Genomic DNA, 20,066 nt, shown 5'->3' with positions numbered 1-20,066 from the left:
AGAGAAGTCTTCCGAAGTGAGAGTGATTTCAGATGTGCCGCAGGGGAGTGTCGTAGGACCATTGCTATTCACAATATACATAAATGACCTTGTGGATGACATCGGAAGTTCACTGAGGCTTTTTGCAGATGATGCTGTGGTGTGTCGAGAGGTTGTAACAATTGAAAATTGTACTGAAATACAGGAGGTATGGTGCAGGGAATGGAAATTGAATCTCAATGTAGACAAGTGTAATGTGCTGCGAATACATAGAAAGAAAGATCCCTTATCATTTAGCTACAATATAGCAGGTCAGCAACAGTTAATTCCATAAATTATCTGGGAGTAGGCATTAGGAGTGATTTAAAATGGAATGCCCATGTAAAATTAATCGTCAGTAAATCAGATGCCAGACTGAGATTCATTGGAAGAATCCTAAGGAAATGCAATCCGAAAACAAAGGAAGTAGGTTACAGCACGCTTGTTCGCCCACTGCTTGAATACTGCTCAGCAGTGTGGGATCCGCACCAGATAGGGTTGATAGAAGAGATAGAGAAGATCCAACGGAGAGCAGCGCGCTTCGTTACAGGATCATTTAGTAATCGCGAAAGCGTTACGGAGATGATAGATAAACTCCAGTGGAAAACCCTGCAGGAGAGACGCTTAGTAGCTAGGTATGGGATTTTGTTGAAGTTTCGAGAACATACCTTCACAGTCAAGCAGTATATTGCTCCCTCCTACGTATATCTCGCGAAGAGACCATGAGGATAAAATCAGAGAGATTAGAACCCACACAGAGGCATACCGACAATCCTTCTTTCCACGAACAATACGAGACTGGAATAGAAGGGAGAACCGATAGAGGTACTCAAGGTACCCTCCACCACACGCCGTCAGGTGGCTTGCGCAGTATGGATGAAGATGTAGATCTTGGTTTGTTTTGCTAAAGTGTTGCAATATTGTCATGTCATATATGTTGGCTTTTTAAATTGTTCTGACTGAAGCCTGTTTATTATAATACACAACCTGACAAAAAAGGCGAGGCACCAAAAAGAAGAGGATGAAACAAAATGAGACCTCACGAGTGGAGACGGTATGTGATGCTATTTCACTGGTTATGAAATAATGTCGATTTTACAAAGAACTGCAGTTTGCGTCCACTTACAGCATGGCGTCGCATTCCCTTTGGTCTGGGTACAAGGCCTGGAGGGAAGAATGTCTTAATGACTTTGTCTCCTGTTCTGAGATAAGTTGGCCCACAGCAGGTCCATGATATCTCGGATACAGCCATGGGGATGGAGCTGATGTCAGAGCTGTTTCGACACATGATATTATCAGGGGCAGGTAAGAGTATGTAGCTGAAATCAAATGGTTCTGAGCACTATGGGACTTAACTTCTGAGGTCATCAGTCCCCTGGAACTTACAACTACTTAAACCTAGCTAACGTAAGGACATCACACACTTCCATGCCCGAGGCAGGATTCGAACCTGTGACAGTAGCGGTCGCGCGGTTCCAGACTGAAGCGCCTAGAACTGCTCGGCCGGTAAGGTGGTTGTTGCGGGTTCTGATTTCTCAGGAGCTATGCACCTAAATTGTGTGAAAATGTAATCACATGTCAGTTCTAGTATGATATATTTGTCCAATGAATACCCGTTTATCATCTGCATTGCTTCTTGGTGTAGCAATTTTACTGGCCAGTAGCGTAGTTAGGAATATGAACAGTATTGCATTCTTAGGATGGCGCCAATATTGATAAAATGACCCTACCAAGAGTTTTTTTTCCCCTGTAGAGACGTTAAAGGTAATGTAGTAGATCTCACCCCACATTTATGTGAATGTATTGACTGCGAGGAGTGTGGCACTCTTTCGTCCAAATCCGGTGATAGTACCTGTAGCAAGGTGTGAAATCCATGTTTGTGTCATCAGCGTCTGTGCTTTGACCTTATGTGGAGGAACACTTGCATAATTAGCCGCAATGGGTGTTTTGCTGCTGCCACTGTGCGCTCTTGTAGTCCTTACGGTTTTTTCGCCCCTGGCTCCTCTCGCTCCTTGTGTAGGAAAGGGTGAGATACGCAAAAAAGGAGAGAGAGAGGGGAGGGGGGGAGGTGGGGGGCCAGTGGCGTGTCTCAGCTTTCATTTGGAACCGAGGCGGGGAGTTCGCACCAGCAGATAGGCGCTTACGACTTCCGCTCAGCTTCTCGCCCTGAATGCCCGCCGGTCTTTTTCGCGTGTCGCGCCACCGCCGCTGACGCGTCAGATACCGCGGCGGGAGCGTGCGTACGTGAGCGCGCGGGTAGGGGCGGTCGGGAATGGTGGCAGCCCTGCTCGCCGCGGGAGCAGCCGCGCGTTAAAAACACTTTGCCGGGTGTCGGGGGTTGGGGTGGCGTGGTGGGGGTGGCTGAGGCGGCGCCAGCTGAACTTCACAGACCAGTGAGCCGTGTGCTGTCTCCCCCACACCCACACACGTGTTGGGCAGACTGCGGCGCGGCGTATGTGACTCTTGGCGACGCCCACTGCTGCCAACATCACACACTGAGCTGCAGGTGCTAGCGTGGGCCTGCATGTGTTTGGTTTCTGAGGATCGCGAATGTAGTCTTCTACAGATTGTTGTTGTTGTGGTCTTCAGTCCTGAGACTGGTTTGATGCAGCACTCCATGCTACTCTATCCTGTGCAAGCTTCTTCATGTCCCAGTACCTATGCAACCTACATCCTTCTGAATCTGCTTAGTGTATTCATTTCTTGATCTCCCTCTACCATTTTTACCCTCCACGCTGCCCTCCAATGCTAAACTTGTGATCCCTTGATGCCTCACAACATCTCCTACCAACCGGTCCCTTCTTCTTGTCAAGTTGTGCCTCAAACTCCTCTTCTCCCCAATTCTATTAAAAACCACCTCATTAGTTATGTGATCTACCCATCTAATCTTCAGCATTCTTCTGTAGCACCACATTTCGAAAGCTTCTATTCTCTTCTTGTCCAAAATATTTATCGTCCATGTTTCACTTCCATACATGGCTACACTCCATACAAATACTTTCAGACACGACTTCCTGACACTTAAATCTATAGTCGATGTTAACAAATTTCTCTTCTACAGAAACGCTTTCCTTACCATTGCCAGTCTACTTTTTACATCCTCTCAACTTCGACCATCAGCAGTTATTTTGCTCCCCTAATCTAATTCCCTCAGCATCACCCGATTTAATTCGACTACATTCCATTATCCTCGTTTTGCTTTTGTTGGTGTTCATCTTATACCCTCCTTTCAAGATACTGTCCATTCCGTTCAGCTGTGCTCTTCCAAATTCTTTGCTGCCTGTGACAGAATTACAATGTCATATGCGAACCTCAAGGTTTTTATTTCTTCTCCATGAATTTTAATGGTTCAAATGGCTCTGAGCACTACGGGACTCAACATCTTAGGTCATAAGTTCCCTAGAACGTAGAACTACTTAAACCTAACTAACCTAAGGACATCACACACACCCATGCCCGAGGCAGGATTCGAACCTGCGACCGTAGCAGCCCCGCGGTTCCGAACTGTACCGCGGCTAGCTAATGGAAAGTAGTCGAATTAAATCAAGTGATGCTGAGGTGATTAGATTAGGGGAGCAAAATAACTGATGATGGCCGAAGTAGAGAGGATATAAAATGTAGACTGGCAATGGCAAGGTAAGCGTTTCTGAAGACGAGAAATTTCTTAACATCGAGTATAGATTTAAGTGTCAGGAAGTCGTTTCTGAAAGTATCTGTATGGAGTGCAGCCATTTATGGTGTGAAACATGGACCATAAATAGTTTGGACAACAAGAGAAAAGAAGCTTTCAAGATGTTGTGCCACAGAAGAATGCTGAAGATTAGATGGGTAGATCACATAACTAATGAGGAGGTGTTGAATAGGATTGGGGAGAAGAGAAGTTTGTGGCACAGCTTGACTAGAAGAAGGGATCGGTTGGTAGGACATGTTCTGAGGCATCAAGGGATCACCAGTTTAGTATTGGAGGGCATCGTGGAGGGTAAAAGTCGTAGAGGGAGACCAAGCGATGAATACACTAAGCAGATTCAGAAGGATGTAGGTTGCAGTAGGTACTGGGAGATGAAGAAGCTTGCGCAGGATAGAGTAGCATGGAGAGCTGCATCAAACCAGTCTCAGGACTGAAGACCACAACATCCTGTAGGTTGCTAAGCGATTTACGAACAGTGTACAGAATGACCTGTAGGTAGCAGCATATTGCAGATGCACACATACCGTCACAGAATCAGTATGAAGATAGCTGCCCCACTTGCGACTTGCACCAGGGAAGAACAGCGTTCTGTTACTCGGATTTTGGGTAGTGAAGGTGTGAAACCTATTTAAATTCATCGACGAATGAAGATTCAGTACGGTGATGCATGTTTGTTACAGCAGCAAGTCTACGAATGGAGTAGGAAGTTCGCAAATGATGCGACATCAGTGAAAAATGTTCCTTGTAAAGGTCAGGCACAACGAGTTGTGACTCCACAGAACATTGCAGCAGTTGAAGCTGTAGTGAAGTAAAACCGCTGAGTGGCACTGAATGACATTGCAGCATGTTTACAGATTAGGTATGAGTGAGTACACCACATTGTGCATGATGTGCTCCAGTTTCACGAAGTGTTTGCAAGATGAGTGCCACGGCAGCTGACTTCTGAAATGAGAGAACGAAGTGTTGATGCTTGTGAAGAACTTCTTTGTAGCTTTGAACGAAAAGGTGATGGCTTCCTTGCAAGAATCGTTACTGGGGACGAAACCTGAGTTCACGCCCACCAACCGGAACGAAGAGAGCGAGCGAGGAATGGCGCCATTCCACATCATCAAAACCAAAGACGTTTCGAATAGAACCATCAGCACGGAAGGTTATGCTGACGCTCTTTTGAGACGAAAAAGGCGTCAGTTTGAAACATTACATACCTAGAGGGACCACTGTCACCAGAGCATCATACACAGATCTGCCAAAAAGTCTTCTGCGGCCTGCAATCAAATCGAAGTGTCGTGGAATGCTGTCAGCAGCTGCCCTTTTGCAACACGACAATGCAAGGCCCCACACTGCCCGTACAACAGTTGAAACAATCACAGACCTGCATTTCGAGTGTCTTCCTCATCCACCATACTCACCAGACCTTGCCCCAAGTGATTTCCATATGTTTGGACCACTCAAAGACGCAATAAGGGGAAAGAAGTTCCGTTCTGATGAAGAGGTACGTCACGCGGTGCATGAGTGGTTGCACAGACTACCAAAAGAATTTTTTCTAAAGGAATTTATGCAATTTGTAAGCGCTGGAGGACTTGCATTGAGTGTGGGGGAGATTATGTTGAAAAGGGATACAGCTTTGTACCAATTCTGCAGAATAAATAATATTTCAAAAAAATATTTAAGGTTTTCATTTGTCTCACCCTCGTATTAAAAAGTAATATCAGGAATCCCTTAAGGTTCGGTTTTAGGTCCTGTAGTCTCTCCATTGTGACGCTTGGCTACACCCAATGTTGCCAATAGAGCTGCAGGTTATAATGTAGACGTGTAGTTGTCTTCAGGAGTATCGTGAAACCAGTTACATACAGTCCATACTCTGTCATTAAGCAGAAGTGCATGGCAGAGGATATTGTTAGTGCGCCATGTATTAATGAATGGTGGTATTATGTATGCCCTTAGTATTGGGTCCTACACTCTTGTCAGTGAACACCAATGAATTGTTACCTCTTCTCTGCTACTGTTAATAGCAGGTATGTGTTGATCACGTGTTGCATTTAAGAGCAAAACCAATAACCTTGGACACATCTATCGATAATTTCCATGCTGCCCAGCGTGCATTGTCGAAATTGATACAATATATAACGTCGAACTCCATTCCATCCTTAGCCCAAGCAGCCCTGGTTGATTATTTTAGACTCATTACCCCGAAATATCGAGAATACTTAGCATTTTTAATCCTAAATTGCTCAGTTACCAACATCTCTCCCTCAGCCAAATGTCTGGGATTAATAATTGGTGAAAATTTAAACTGGGCTAAACACGTCCTTAAAATGTGCAAGGAGGCCTCAGCATCTCACCATGCCCAACAAAAACATAAAAAGCTCTTCCCTTTTTACCTGAGCCGTAAAGTTCTAAATACGTTTGTAGTTCCTGCTGCAGATAATTGATTACAACAATGTTATCTTACAAGGTCCTTCTCAGGAAATCTCAGTACTTGTAACTAGTGACAAACGGCTGCTTTTGATGTATCTGATAATATTGCAGCATCATATTTCACGCAGCTATGTCCCCTATGTGCAAACAAGCGCAGAGATTTCTACATGCTGTGTCTCCTCTACCGTCGTACCATCATACACAGCTCCTCATATTCGTCCTCGGCGATGACTCTCATGACTGAACTACATACCAGAAATTCCTATCAGGGTAAAATCCTTTGTGTACCATTACATCGCTGAGCTAATTTCAAAAGTCTCTGTCCAGTAGCAAGAATCCCAATATGGATTTACCCCCCTCACTACACCACAGAACTGAACAACAGCCAGTTCCAAATACAATGAATCCCACACCTACTAAAACAACAAAAATGTTTGCCTTTGTTTCTGTACACAGTGCTTTTTCCATCCACATGTTCCTTGAAACTTCCTGGCAGATTAAAACTGTGTGCCGGACCGAGGCACGAACTCGGGGCGTTTCCCATTCGCGGGCAAGTGCTCTACCGACTTTTTTGCTCTATATTGGTCGAAGAATTTGTTCGTGGCGGATGTTCGATGAACGCCGCTCAGGTTCTTTGTTGATCCATTCACTTAGTTTTTTATTACAGAGGGTAGCTAACCATGTGACCGAGCACGCTGAGTTACCGTGCCAGCATTCCGACTGAGCCACCCAAACACGAGTCGGGACCCGTTCTCAAAGCTTCAATTCTGCCAGTACCTCGTGCTTGGGTAGCTCAATCGGTAGAGCACTTGAAGGGCATATTTCAGTAGTGGTACAAGTCTATTTTTGTTCATTCTGAGATACAGAGTCCTGAAGTTAAATGACCACTGAAAAATCTGCAGTTGAGATACCAGAAATATTCAAGTCTATATACTCAAGTATATATTCAAGTATATATACTTGAATATTTCTGGTATCTCAACTGCAGATATATATACTTGAATATTTCTTGTATCTCAACTGCACATTTTTCAGCGCTCATTTAGCTTTAGGACTCTGTATCTACGAATTAACAAAAATTGACTTGTACAACTATTGAAATAAGCCCTTCACTTGGCCGCTAAAGGCAAAGGTCCCGATTTCGAGTCTCGGTCTGGCGCACAGTTTCAACATGCCAGGAACTTTCATATCAGCGCACACACTGCTGCAGAGTTAAAATTTCATTCTGCCAGATCTCCCTTATTTCCCGAAGCTCTTAGCTGGTACAGTGTGCCGAAATTTCCCTTCCATAGAACTACTCATCACAAAAATATCAGTTCTGCACTCCCATAGACTTATTTTGCATCTGCTGCTATCACTATTGTTGTTGTTATTATTATTAATTGTTTACGAACCCATGGTGTTATGGCAATACACTATAAAATTTGGGTAAATGTTGTCGAACTTTCGGCAGAGTTTTCATATGATTGCTGCCAGCGTCTTTACAGAGGCGCACTTCCTTTTGTGACGTCACATAATTATGCCAATGTTTGACTGTGATCCTTCCGAGCGCAGTTCAACCTTCCGACGGTCGGCTCTGATGCTGTACTTTGCGCCCGCCGTCATATTTGTTGATGGTGGTGTCTGAAATTTTTATCTCGATCGCTTCTTTATGACAGCATACCGGAAACTATTTGTCCGTTTCGTAACGGATTCCTCGTCGAAGGCAATTCGTAATCAGTTTCCCAGAACGTGCCCTGCTACGGCTGATTTCTCATATCATTGAGGGGACCCCTCCAGTGTTCTACACTGGGCTTCTCAGTAGTGGCCACAATCTGTCCAACATGAAACTGTCCACCCATCCGCCATTCTGGCTTTCTAAGGCATCATGAGTCGTCGAATATTTTTCTGGAGGCCTGAAGACCTAATCGGTTTCATGCCCCTTTAGTAGATGATTAATCTTTCCTGTCACTGAGCCACAGAACGACAAACACGCAAGCTTCTTCGGATTCTGCTCGGTGGCATTCTGCCTACTTGTTGTCAGAGAGACGGATTGTGAAATCTATCGGTTGTTAAAGCCGTTTTCGTGGAACACTTCCCGTCAGAGACTCGGTTCCTTCGTCACCTTCATAGCGTTGTAAATGACTTCTGCTCTATGCACCAAGTCCCACGGAACAGATAGTTTCTGCGGTGGGTGGTGGCAGCTGGTGGCGTGCTGATACTGGTTCATATGGGCGCGCCTCCAGTAAACACTGTGGCTGAGACACCTTTGTTGCATTTGAGCGGACGTGGACGTCAGGAAACGACAAGGTACCTCCCGTCTCGGTCTACATCGTAAACTCGATGTTTTCATGGATGATGCTGATGTGGTCCAAAACTTTGCCAGTATTGCGCCAATAATACGCATCGTGCCATTTAATTTACGTACAATGGAACGTATGTGATGGTCCTACCTCACAAATCTACACATTTGCCACTCTGAAATATTTTCATTTTACTACATTAAGCGATAGTTACAGTCAACGTACGTGGTCTACACTTAACCGAGGCGTAACCGAATATTACTTGCAAACACAGTCCCCTAGGGCGCACTTTATGTTCTTTCAGTGCCTTTAGATACACTGCATCCAAAACAACAGGTAGAATCCTCCTCATTGGGAAAGTGTAGAGTCGGTCACTCATAGGAACGTGTTTTCTTTAGAACTGAGGTCCACGTGATGACTGTTCTCTGAATACCCGTACATTTCTGCAGAGAACATTATTTTGTTCAAAGCAGATTATCGTACTTCACATGGGAATATTTTCTTGGGTTGTGATGATAATAGGTAAGATCGATTCTACTTCCTTTTCTGTAGAAAAGTGCAGCTTTTTCTGTTTTCCAGCCATGTAAAATATTTAGCCTGCCAAAAGCTTAGCGGTAAGTAAAATTTGACAACGCAGATAATTCACGCGCCAGTTCTCTATACAGCTTGATGAGGATTTGGGAGCCACTTTATACTATTCAGTCAGCACTTAATTGTCGTACACCTTCGCGTAACGTAATCGTCCTATGGTTTCATATGCCCAAATTGTCGTACGTCTTCCGATAATCTACTCGTCCTCCATTTTCACATAACGTAATCGTCCTATATTTGCATATGTCGCAATCATTCAAAATCTTTGTACATCCTGACCGTCGTGTGCCTTCATAAAACCAAATCATTCTATGGCTTTGCGTAGCTCAATCGTCCCCTGTCTCAGATTATTGAACTGAAGGGCTCGGCGAAGAAAGTACTGCTTATTGTATGATTAATTAAACTCAAAGACAAGAACATAAATTCAGTAAGACAAAAAAATAGTACACACATCTTTCTAGCTGCACATGTGGCAAAAGTTTTTGCCAATACGTGTTGCACTCGAAAACAGAACAGACAGTTTGATTAGACTAATCCTTACTTCAATGAGTGTTAGCAGTCTCGTTAGTCAACGCCCTTCACTTTCTCTGTGTATTCATATATCCTAATCGCCCATTTTCTTTGTCTACCCTAATCTTCCTATGTTTTTCCATAACCTAATATATCTTATGTCTTCATTAACACTTACTGTCCTATATCTTTGCATAACCTAATCATCCTCTGTTTTTGTATACCCTAGTTGTAGTATGTCTTCACATATCCTAATCGTCATTTGTCTCTTTCTATATAATGATTTTGCTACTTTACTACATATCCCAATCATTAAATGTATCTTACGCTTATTGTCTTATGTCTCCTTTTCCTCCACTCTTTCTTCTTCCTTACTGTACATTCTTTTACTCCGTAATCATCCTTCTTTTATTCTAGTTGACCTTCCTTTCTTCCCTTTTTCTCCTATTACTACTTCTGTAATCCCTCTGCTCCTTCCTGTATTCCTCTACTCCTCCTCTGATTGCCCTACCACATCTCTGACACTAGCTCTTCCCCTTTACCCTTCCTCCCTACTTACTTCTCCTTTTCACATCTTCTATCTTCTTCCTCTCATACTAGTTCAACTTTCTTTCATCTCCTCTTCCTCCCCCTCTCCTTCATCCACATTGGCATCTCTTACTCCTGGTCATACTTCTCCTCTGCCCTTCTTCTCCTCGATCTTCGTTCCTCCTCCTCGATCTTCCTCCTCCTCCTCTTCCCCCCTTTCACCTACTCCTCTTCCTCCCTTTCACCTACTCCTCTTCCCCCTTTCACCTACTCCTCTTCCCCCTTTCACCTACTCCTATTCCCCCCTTTCACCTACTCCTGTTCCGCCCTTTCACCTACTCCTCTTCCTCTCTTCCACCACCACCACCTCCTCCTCCTCCTCTCGCGTCTTCCTTCCTACTTCTACTCATACTCGTATTAGTGCCAGTCCATAACTGCAGCCTTTTTTTCCTCCACTTGTTCCTTCTCGTCTTCGTCATCCTCCTCCCCATCTTTGTCCTCCTCCTTCTCCTCCTCCTCCTTCTCCTCCATCATTTCCTTCTTCTATACTCCCCATATGAGACGGCTGTGTTTTCATATGGTTCAAATGGCTCCGAGCACTACGTGACTTAACTTCTGAACTAATTAAACCTAACTAATCGAAGAACATCACACACATCCATGCCCGAGGCAGAATTCTAACTTGCGACCGTAGCCGTCGCTCTGTTCCAGACTGCAGCTCCTAGAACCGCACGGCCACTCCCGCTGGCGACTGTGTTTTCAGATATTGCGTTTAGATCCAACTTAATTTCTGGTGTCCACTGGTTGGTACAATATCACTTGCTTCATTGATGATTTTCAACTATTTTTCCGAAATGTCCTCGTCTCTATAATTATAATTGCATTTGTTGTTGCCCACAGCTTTTCCATCCGTCTCTTGCCTATAGTATTCGACGTCCTGATGGTCAAGTAGAGACCAGAGCCGAGAGCACGACCACTGCACTCGCTCTGCAGACTGAACATTAGCCACGCAGGTCGGGGCATGACGTGCTCGCCGTCTAGACGCCAGACTGGCCGAGCGCCGCTCGTCCCACGCTCAGAACAAACACAGCCGCGACGTAACCGGCGGGGCCGGAGCTCGCAGCATGCAGCACGCAGCCAGCACCCAGCCACTTGCACACCAGCGGCCGCCTCTAAATGCCGGCAGAAACCCTACCGCTGCTACACAGCGCAGCCACGCTCCATTTCCTCCCGGCCGGCACGCTTCCTGCCGACTAATTAATTAATTAACTAATTGCTCCGGCGGCGGAAGCCTCGCATTCCACCCGTCTCCCCCTCCCCTCCTCTCCACCTACCACTAACCCTACCCCTGCCTTCCCTCGACTGCTGCCACCAGCTTCACTTACTCCCACTCCTCACACCCCCTCAGCTCTCTTCGCCCATGCGATCCCTGCGCCGAGGACACACCGCACTGCTGAGTGTCGGCTCCCTGTGTGTGTCGTTTGCGGCTGGACTCGAGAGCAGACGGCGTCTCGTTTGCCGTGTGTGTGTGTGTGTGTGTGTGTGTGTGTGTGTGTGTGTGTGTGTGTTTGCCTCCTGTTGCTTCACGGCCGCCGCTTATGAAACTCCATCAGGCGCAGCGAAGACCTCTGTTTGGCTTCAACTAGCGAAAACACACACACACACACACACACACACACACACACACACACACAAACACACACGTGGGCGCAGCGTTACGAAAACATTTCACTGCGGAATTCACAGCCGAAGCATGCGAGATTCATAACAACACGAAATCCCGAAGATAGGCTAAAATTTACAGACGCGCGAAATTTGGGACGGACTTCAACGCGAGATCCCTATAACAGGTTCCACAACGAAACATTGTCCCCAAATTTGGTAGAAAATCCGAAGAAATTCTGGTCGTATGTATAGTACACAAGCGGCAAGACGCAGTCAATACCTTCGCTACGCAGTGCCGATGGTACTGTTACCGACGACCGTGCCGCTAAAGCGGAGTTATTGAACGCAGTTTTCCGAAATTCCTTCACCAGGGAAGACGAATGGAATATTCCAGAATTTGAAACACGAACATCTGCTAGCATGAGTTTCTTAGAAGTAGATACCTTAGGGGTTGCGAAGCAACTCAAATCACTTGATACGGGCAAGTCTTCAGGTCCAGATTGTATACCGATTAGGTTCCTTTCAGATTACGCTGATACTATAGCTCCCTACTTAGCACTCATATACAACCGCTCGCTCACCGATAGATCTGTACCTACAGATTGGAAAATTGCGCAGGTCGCACCAGTGTTCAAGAAGGGTAGTAGGAGTAATCCATTTAACTACAGACCTATATCATTGACGTCGGTTTGCAGTAGGGTTTTGGAGCATATACTGTATTCAAACATTATGAATCACCTCGAAGAGAACGATCTATTGACACGTAATCAGCATGGCTTCAGAAAACATCGCTCTTGTGCAACGCAGCTAGCTCTTTATTCGCACGAAGTAATGGCCGCTATCGACAGGGGATCTCAAGTTGATTCCGTATTTCTAGATATCCGGAAGGCTTTTGACACCGTTCCTCACAAGCGACATCTAATCAAGCTGCGGAGCTATGGGGTATCGTCTCAGTTGTACGACTGGATTCGTGATTTCCCCTCAGGAAGGTCGCAGTTCGTAGTAATAGACGGCAAATCATCGATTAAAACAAGTGATATCAGGTGTTCCCCAGGGAAGCGTCCTGGGACCTCTGCTGTTCCTGATCTATATAAATGACCTGTGTGACAATCTGAGCAGTTGTCTTAGGTTGTTCGCAGATGATGCTGTAATTTACCGTCTAGTAAGGTCATCCGAAGACCAGTATCAGTTGCAAAGCGATTTTGAAAAGATTGCTGTATGGTGTGGCAGGTGGCAGTTGACGCTAAATAACGAAAACTGTGAGGTGATCCACATGAGTTCCAAAAGAAATCTGTTTGAATTCGATTACTCGATAAATAGCACAATTCTCAAGGCTGGGTGTTAAAATTACGAACAACTTCAGTTGGAAGGACCACATAGATAATATTGTCGGGAAGGCGAGCCAAAGGTTGCGTTTCATTGGCAGGACACTTAGAAGATGCAACAAGTCCACTAAAGAGACAGCTTACACTACACTCGTTCGTCCTCTGTTAGAATATTGCTGCGCGGTGTGGGATCCTTACCAGGTATGATTGACGGAGGACATCTAAAGCGTGCAAAAAAAGGGCAGTTCGTTTTGTATTATCACGTAATAGGGGGGAGAGTGTATCAGATATGATACACGAGTTGGGATGGAAGTCATTAAAGCAAATACGTTTTTCGTCGCGGCGAGATCTATTTACGAAGTTTCAGTCACCAAATTTCTCTTCCGAATGCGAAAATATTTTGTTGAGCCCAACCTACATAGGTAGGAATGACCACCAAAATAAAGTAAGAGATTTCAGAGCTCGAACAGAAAGGTTTAGGTGTACGTTTTTCCCGCGCACTGTTTGGGAGTGGAATGGTAGAGAAATAGTATGATTGTGGTTCGATGAACCCTGTGCCAAGCACTTAAATGTGAATTGCGGAGTAATCATGTAGATGTAAAAGTCACCTACAGCACTAACACAAGTGAAATACAACGTACTGATTTTGCAGACCACACTGATGAGAAAGTAAAGGAGAACTCCGCATTCTGGCCCTGATGAAACAATCGAGACCGACCGACCGCCGTGTCACCCTCGGACAATGGCGTCTTTACACGTGGTGTAGAGGGGCGTGGGCCAGCACATCGCTCTTCCGGCAATTAGTGGCTTTGTTGACGTTGCAGCCTCTACTTCCCACTCACGAAGATCCTCAGCTGGCCTCGCGAGGCTAAGTGCGCCCGTTGTAGTTCTCACACGAAAGAAAAATAAAGGGTGGCTCAAGAAATGTGTTACCGAGCGAGGTGGCGCAGTGGTTACACACTGGACTCGCCTTCGGGAGGACGACGGCTCAATCCCGTCTCTGGCCATCCTGATTTAGGTTTTCCGTGATTTCCCTAAATCGCTTCAGGCAAATGCCGGGATGGTTCCTTGGAAAGGGCACGGCCGATTTCCTTCCCCATCCTTCTCTCACCCGAGCTTGCGCTCCGTCTCTAATGACCTCGTTCTCGACGAAACGTTAAACACTAATCTCCTCCTCCTCCTCCTCCGAAATGTGTTACCATTTTCTTTTTAAATATATACTTTATTGTCAATACAATCTGTAAGGAACATATACTACAATGAAGAGCCGTCCATGGAGATTCGTTCTAATTCAGCATATGCTCAGTATGTCATCCATTTCGTTTCCTAACTTCCTTCAAACGAACACTGAAGTTAGTGATTACCCTACGGCACATGTCTTCCATAATATCACTGCAAGCGTGCACAATAAGTCTTCAGAGCTCCATGAAATCACGTGGACGTTTCGGGAATTTTTTTTCTTTTAGGTACCCCCAAGAAAAAAGTCACGTGGGTTGAGATCTGGACTATAGGGGGGCCAATTTTGTCTGTCATTGAAGCGACCTTGAAACGAGAGTGAAATCCGCATGTCGAAATGCTCGTGTAAAAACTCCAACACAGTGTTTGCAGTATGTGGCCTTGCTCCATCTTGCATGAACCACTGCGTGCTGAAGGGCAAGGCAGTAGCAAGAAGCTGTGGAATTTAATGGAGCTCAGAAGACTTATTCTTCAAGCTTACAGCGAAATTACGGAAGACCTGTGCCGTAGGGTAATCACTAACTTCAGTGGTCGTTTGAAGGAAGTTAGGAAACGAAATGGTGGCATATCTAGCATGTGCTGAGTTATAACAAATCTCCATGGACGGCCCTTCAATGTATTATATGATCCTTTCAGATTGTATTGACAATAAAGTTTATCAGAACGAGATTTTCACTCTGCATCGGAGTGCGCGCTGATATGAAACTTCCTGGCAGATTAAAACTGTGTGCTCGACCAAGATTCGAACTCGGGACCTTTGGTTTTCGCGGGCAAGTGCCCTACCATCTGAGCTACCGAAGTACGACTCACGCCCGGTACTCACAGCTTTACTTTTGCCAGTACCTCGTCTTCTACCTTCCAAACTTTACAGAAGCTCTCCTGCGAACCTTGCAGATCTAGCACTCCTGAAAGAAAGGATATTGCGGAGACATGGCTTAGCCACCGCCTAGGGGATGTTTCCAGAATGAGATTTTCACTCTGCAGCGGAGTGTGCGCTGATATGAAACTTCCTGGCAGATTAAAACTGTGTTCCTGACCGAGACTCGAGACTCGTGTAGGAAGCAGATACGATGATCCCTTGCCTACCGTACTCTGAGGAGCCAAGATATTATTGCTACTGTTCACTGGCTTACTGAATTCCCTCTGGTGGCGGTGCTACAACGCGACCAGCAAAGTTGAGCTCTACCAAAACTACGGTTCGATAGTTTTGGTATGCTACATAAATGACATTAGTAGATAATAGATTTATCGATAGTATTTGCAGAACTGGTAGGGAAAGAAAGATAAATGATTCTTTAACATAGAAACTTGTTTACTGTTTCGTTTCGCACATAATTAGAGCCACACGTCATTCAGCGTTAGTCCATCGTAATTTTATATCCTTACAGATGTTCCGTTTTATAGGTAATAAAAACTAGTTGACCACTTAATTTCCGCGCTTTTATGTAACCTTAGGAATGAATTTTGATGCGACTACAGTTATCGCGCACAAACACAAAAAACAATAATAATTATTGTTGTTATTTTGTACTCAATAGCACCTTCGTCGTGATCAAAGGCATGAAATTCCTGTTATTATTGACATACGATAAAATCTTTATGAATAACAAAAACATGTTTTATATATGTTCAACGAAGTATTGAAGCGATTTTTTGTATACTATTCTTTTGTTTTTCTTTAATTTTACCTTTTTGTTGAGGAAATTGCGTTTCCTAACGCTGTATGATGAATCAGTACGGTTTTCTTTACTTTTAACACAACATCCCTATGTGCTGCGATTATTTACCATTTATTATTATTATTTATCTTGGAAATGGATAAAGATATCAAGAAAATTTTCAGGGCTGTCCGAGATCGCGATCTTAAGATTATCGTAAAAAATTCAGCGTCTTTCTGCGAATCGGCTGCAAAGGTTTGATCCTCTAGTGACGGTAAACATACAGTAAAACGCCGTCCTGAGTTTTGATATCGATACTGTTTATTGTTAAGTAACAGATGGTAAGATAAATATGTAGAACAAAATAGTTCTGTAGGTAACCTGGATCTTCGTGTATTCTCACTCAGTCTCTAGACGTTTCACCAGCTCCGGTTTTTAGGGACTTTAGTAGGGCACTGATTGCATACGTAACGAAAGCGAGCGTTATGAGGTAACGCCTGATAAGTATGCAACACATCCAACATACATGTAACGTGGGTTCGGACTTTAAATGACCAAAGCTACAAGGAGAACTACCGTAGTCTACGGTTATTTATGGTAGTCTGCGGTAGCTTACGGTAGTTTTTTTAGCGAGCAGTTAAGTAGAATGTACAAGTGGAGCAGCTACGAACAGAGGAACCATTCAAGTCACAGTATGAGGAATCAACTGAGATACGCGACTCTGACAGAGGGCAGATTGTTATGCTCTAATGCCAAGAAACGAGCATGTAGGAGTCGGCTGACCTAGTTGGCCGAGCATCTAGGAATCGGCAGACCTAGTTGGCTGCTCACGTCCTGCTCTCGTGAGCATCTATACAAAAGTGGTTGAAGGACGGTGAGACCATGAGTAGGCGGCAAGGTGTTGGACACACACGCCTCGTCACAGAATGTGGAGTTCGGCGGCTGGAACCCAGTGTGAAGCAGAACAGGAGACGTTCTGTGGTGCTTCTGACGTCACGGTACAGTATTGGTGCACGCACAAAGTGTTTTGGAGCTCACCGCCCAGCTCACACTGTTGAATATGGGGCTCCACAGCATCTGACTGCTAGGGATTCCCATGTAGACACGATGACACAGTCCACTGCTTCAACAGAGTATATGCGTCTTGAGAATTTATTCGTTCGAACTAAGTGCAGAAATCACTAAGTTTGACCATTTCAATTACTAGTGCTCGTCAACAGACAGTCCCACATTTGTCATTCGAATACGTTTAGTTAGCATTTTCAGACGGAAAATGTTTATAGCTGTTGAAGGAAACAGGACAATTTTTTTTAAAAGGAATAACTTTTTAACAGTAGATACAAGTATTAAAATAATTATTAGCCTAATAGCGTAAGAAAGTAAACTTTTGTGCCGGTTTTTAAACTAGACTGTCAGACACTGATATAGTTTTGTTCTCATTGGCACCCACTTCGCTGACGAGTGATGAGTTTGTCTCCTGCAGCATGTAAATTGGAAAACTGTACACAGCACGTGTCTCTGAAATTATTCATCACCATTGGTATTAAGTTAATGGTTTACAGCAAGAGGAGTTTCCTTCTTTAGATGACTGAGATATTATTAAGGACAAAGCTGTTCAATGTTCGCGTAGCAGCTTGGAATGGAAAAGTAGAACCGGTTAGTAGTCGAAACTTCCAAGAAAGATGCGGCACGTACAGAATTTTTCCTGCTGAAGAACTGGAGAATTAACACCGTTTTTTTTTTTGTTTAAACTTTAACGTGTATCTTTGCTGAAATACCTGAGTTGACATAACGCTATAAATTGCAAAATTATACAAAGTTCTTGCTTTCTCGTCTTCGTTTTCTCCTGGAACGCTACAGCCCATGGGGCGCTTTTCCTCCAAATCTGTACTAACACTCTTGCATTGCAGGCATTATATGCGCGGCATGGCATCATCAACCTTAATATGTGCTACTTTCTCAAATTTCATCCACTGGAGGCATTTAAAGTCTACAATAAGCTTGAACAATTTCGTTTTTTCACGAAAAACTTTACATTCCTTTTAAAATTCTATTTTCATGCGACAATTCAGTGAGTTTCCTACGTCTAGAGCTAGGAATTCATCAGTTAACCCGCAGTTCTTTAGAAAATGAACCTCCCATATATAAAACAGCGCCAACGTCTGATTATTTTACAAATGAGTAAAATTTCTGATACTCTCTGCAGGCTGTGTCACGAGTAGGGTCGGTAGTAGCAATAAATTAAAACGCCATGCGTAATGCTTAAGTTTTACTACATAAACAGCGAAAATGTAATAACCAATCAACTTCTTTCGTGTGACCATTTTTATGGGAAAGGGGGAGATGGATGGGGCAGGGAGGTGCGGGGGTGGGGGGGGGGCATGAAAAAGCTTTGCAAAGGTTAAAAATTATTTGAAATAATGAAATAATATTTAAAGTTTGTAGGAAGTCAATAAGTGCTCTTAGTCTCAAATACTGGACGACTAAATCCCGGATATTTGCTCACCATCAGTTACGCTACCTCAAAACAATCACGCAATTTCTAACCTCAATCCTTGTTTTATTCTGTTCATCTTTCAACATAACTGTATACCTCTTTACGAATAGAATATGTCAGCATTTTAAATTTTTAAATTCTGTCAATAATAACTCGAAATATTGCCGATCAAATGACTTGTTGCTCCTGGAACTCGTTAGATAGGCAACATGCAGCAACCAAGGGATACTGGGTTCCAGGTTCCCGGGTAATCACTCAGTAATGTAGACTTTTCAGTCCGTACTTTCAGAGATGCAAGAGGAGAAAAAAACTGTTCCACGTACTTCAACAATGGAATAATATTGCCCTTTATTGCAAACATATTGCAATAAGATATAACTATAGTGGAGTGAAACAACCAACGATATGAGTTCAGACTATTTCTCTTAAGAGAATGACCTGATTAATACTGATGCGGATTAAGATTGTCGAAGAGAAAATAATACTCTAGAGCAGAGCACATTTTAACAGGTCTCTCTACGGAATGATATAATCTCACGTGTCTAGTTTTGCAAGAACTCAAAACGTCTGGTATTAGTCGACCACGATACTGTTGCACCTAAGAGTGAGGGTGTTTCCGGTCGGTATATCGTGAGATTGTATCGTGATATTTCACGATGGCATGCTTAACCACTTCATAATACGTGCACAGCTGTCCTAAAAGTATTTACTGAATCAGTTTACAGTAACGTCACCGCCTGTTTCTAATAACGGCCACAGGAGGCCAAGTACAATAATATCGTTGACCAGTAGTAAGTGTTATTCCTGTTATTGTTACTGTTGTTTTTTTGTTGTTGTTGTGGTCTTCAGTCAGAGTGCTATGATACAGGTCTCCGCGCTACTCTATCCTCTGCAGGCTTCTTAATCTCGGAGTAACTACTGCAACCAACATCCATCTGAATCTCATTACTGTAAGCAGCTCTTGGTCTCCGTCTGTAATTTTTACAGCCTACACGAAACTGACCATCACCTGACGTCTCAGAATGTGTCCTATCAACAATCCCTTCTTTCAGAGAAGCTATGTCACAAATTTCTTTTCTTCTCGATTCTCTTTACTACTTCCTCATTACTTACACTATCGACCCATTCAATATACAACATAGTTCTACATCACCACATTTAGGAAGCTTCTATTTTATTTACGACCAAACTGTTCATCGTTTTCGTGTCACTTCTGTACGAGGTTGGACTCGAGATGAATGTTCTCAGACAAGACATCCTAAAACTTAAATCTATATTTTTGTTATCAAATTTATCTTTTTCAGAAACGCTTTTCTTGTGATTGCCAATCTACATTTTGTATCCTCTCTACTTAGGGAAACGTAAGATATTTTTACTGCCCAAATACCAAAACTCATCTACTACTTTTGGTCTCTCATTTCCTTATCTAATTCCCTCTACATAGCCTGCTTTATTTCTGCTACATTCAGTTGTCACTATTTTTCTCTCGATAATGTGCACCTTCAACTCTCCTCAGCAGACTGTCGTTTCCGTTCAACTGCACTTCTAATTCCTTTGCTATCTCTGACATAATTACACTGTCGCCAACAAACCACAATGTTACTATTTCTTCTCCCTCGAATTTAATCGTCTTTCCATATTTCTCCTTGC

This window comes from Schistocerca gregaria, chromosome 10 (genome assembly GCF_023897955.1).
Source record: "Schistocerca gregaria isolate iqSchGreg1 chromosome 10, iqSchGreg1.2, whole genome shotgun sequence".
Lineage (NCBI taxonomy): Eukaryota > Metazoa > Arthropoda > Insecta > Orthoptera > Acrididae > Schistocerca > Schistocerca gregaria.
The sequence above is the reverse complement of the archived record's forward strand: the minus strand, read 5'-3'. Positions refer to the sequence as shown.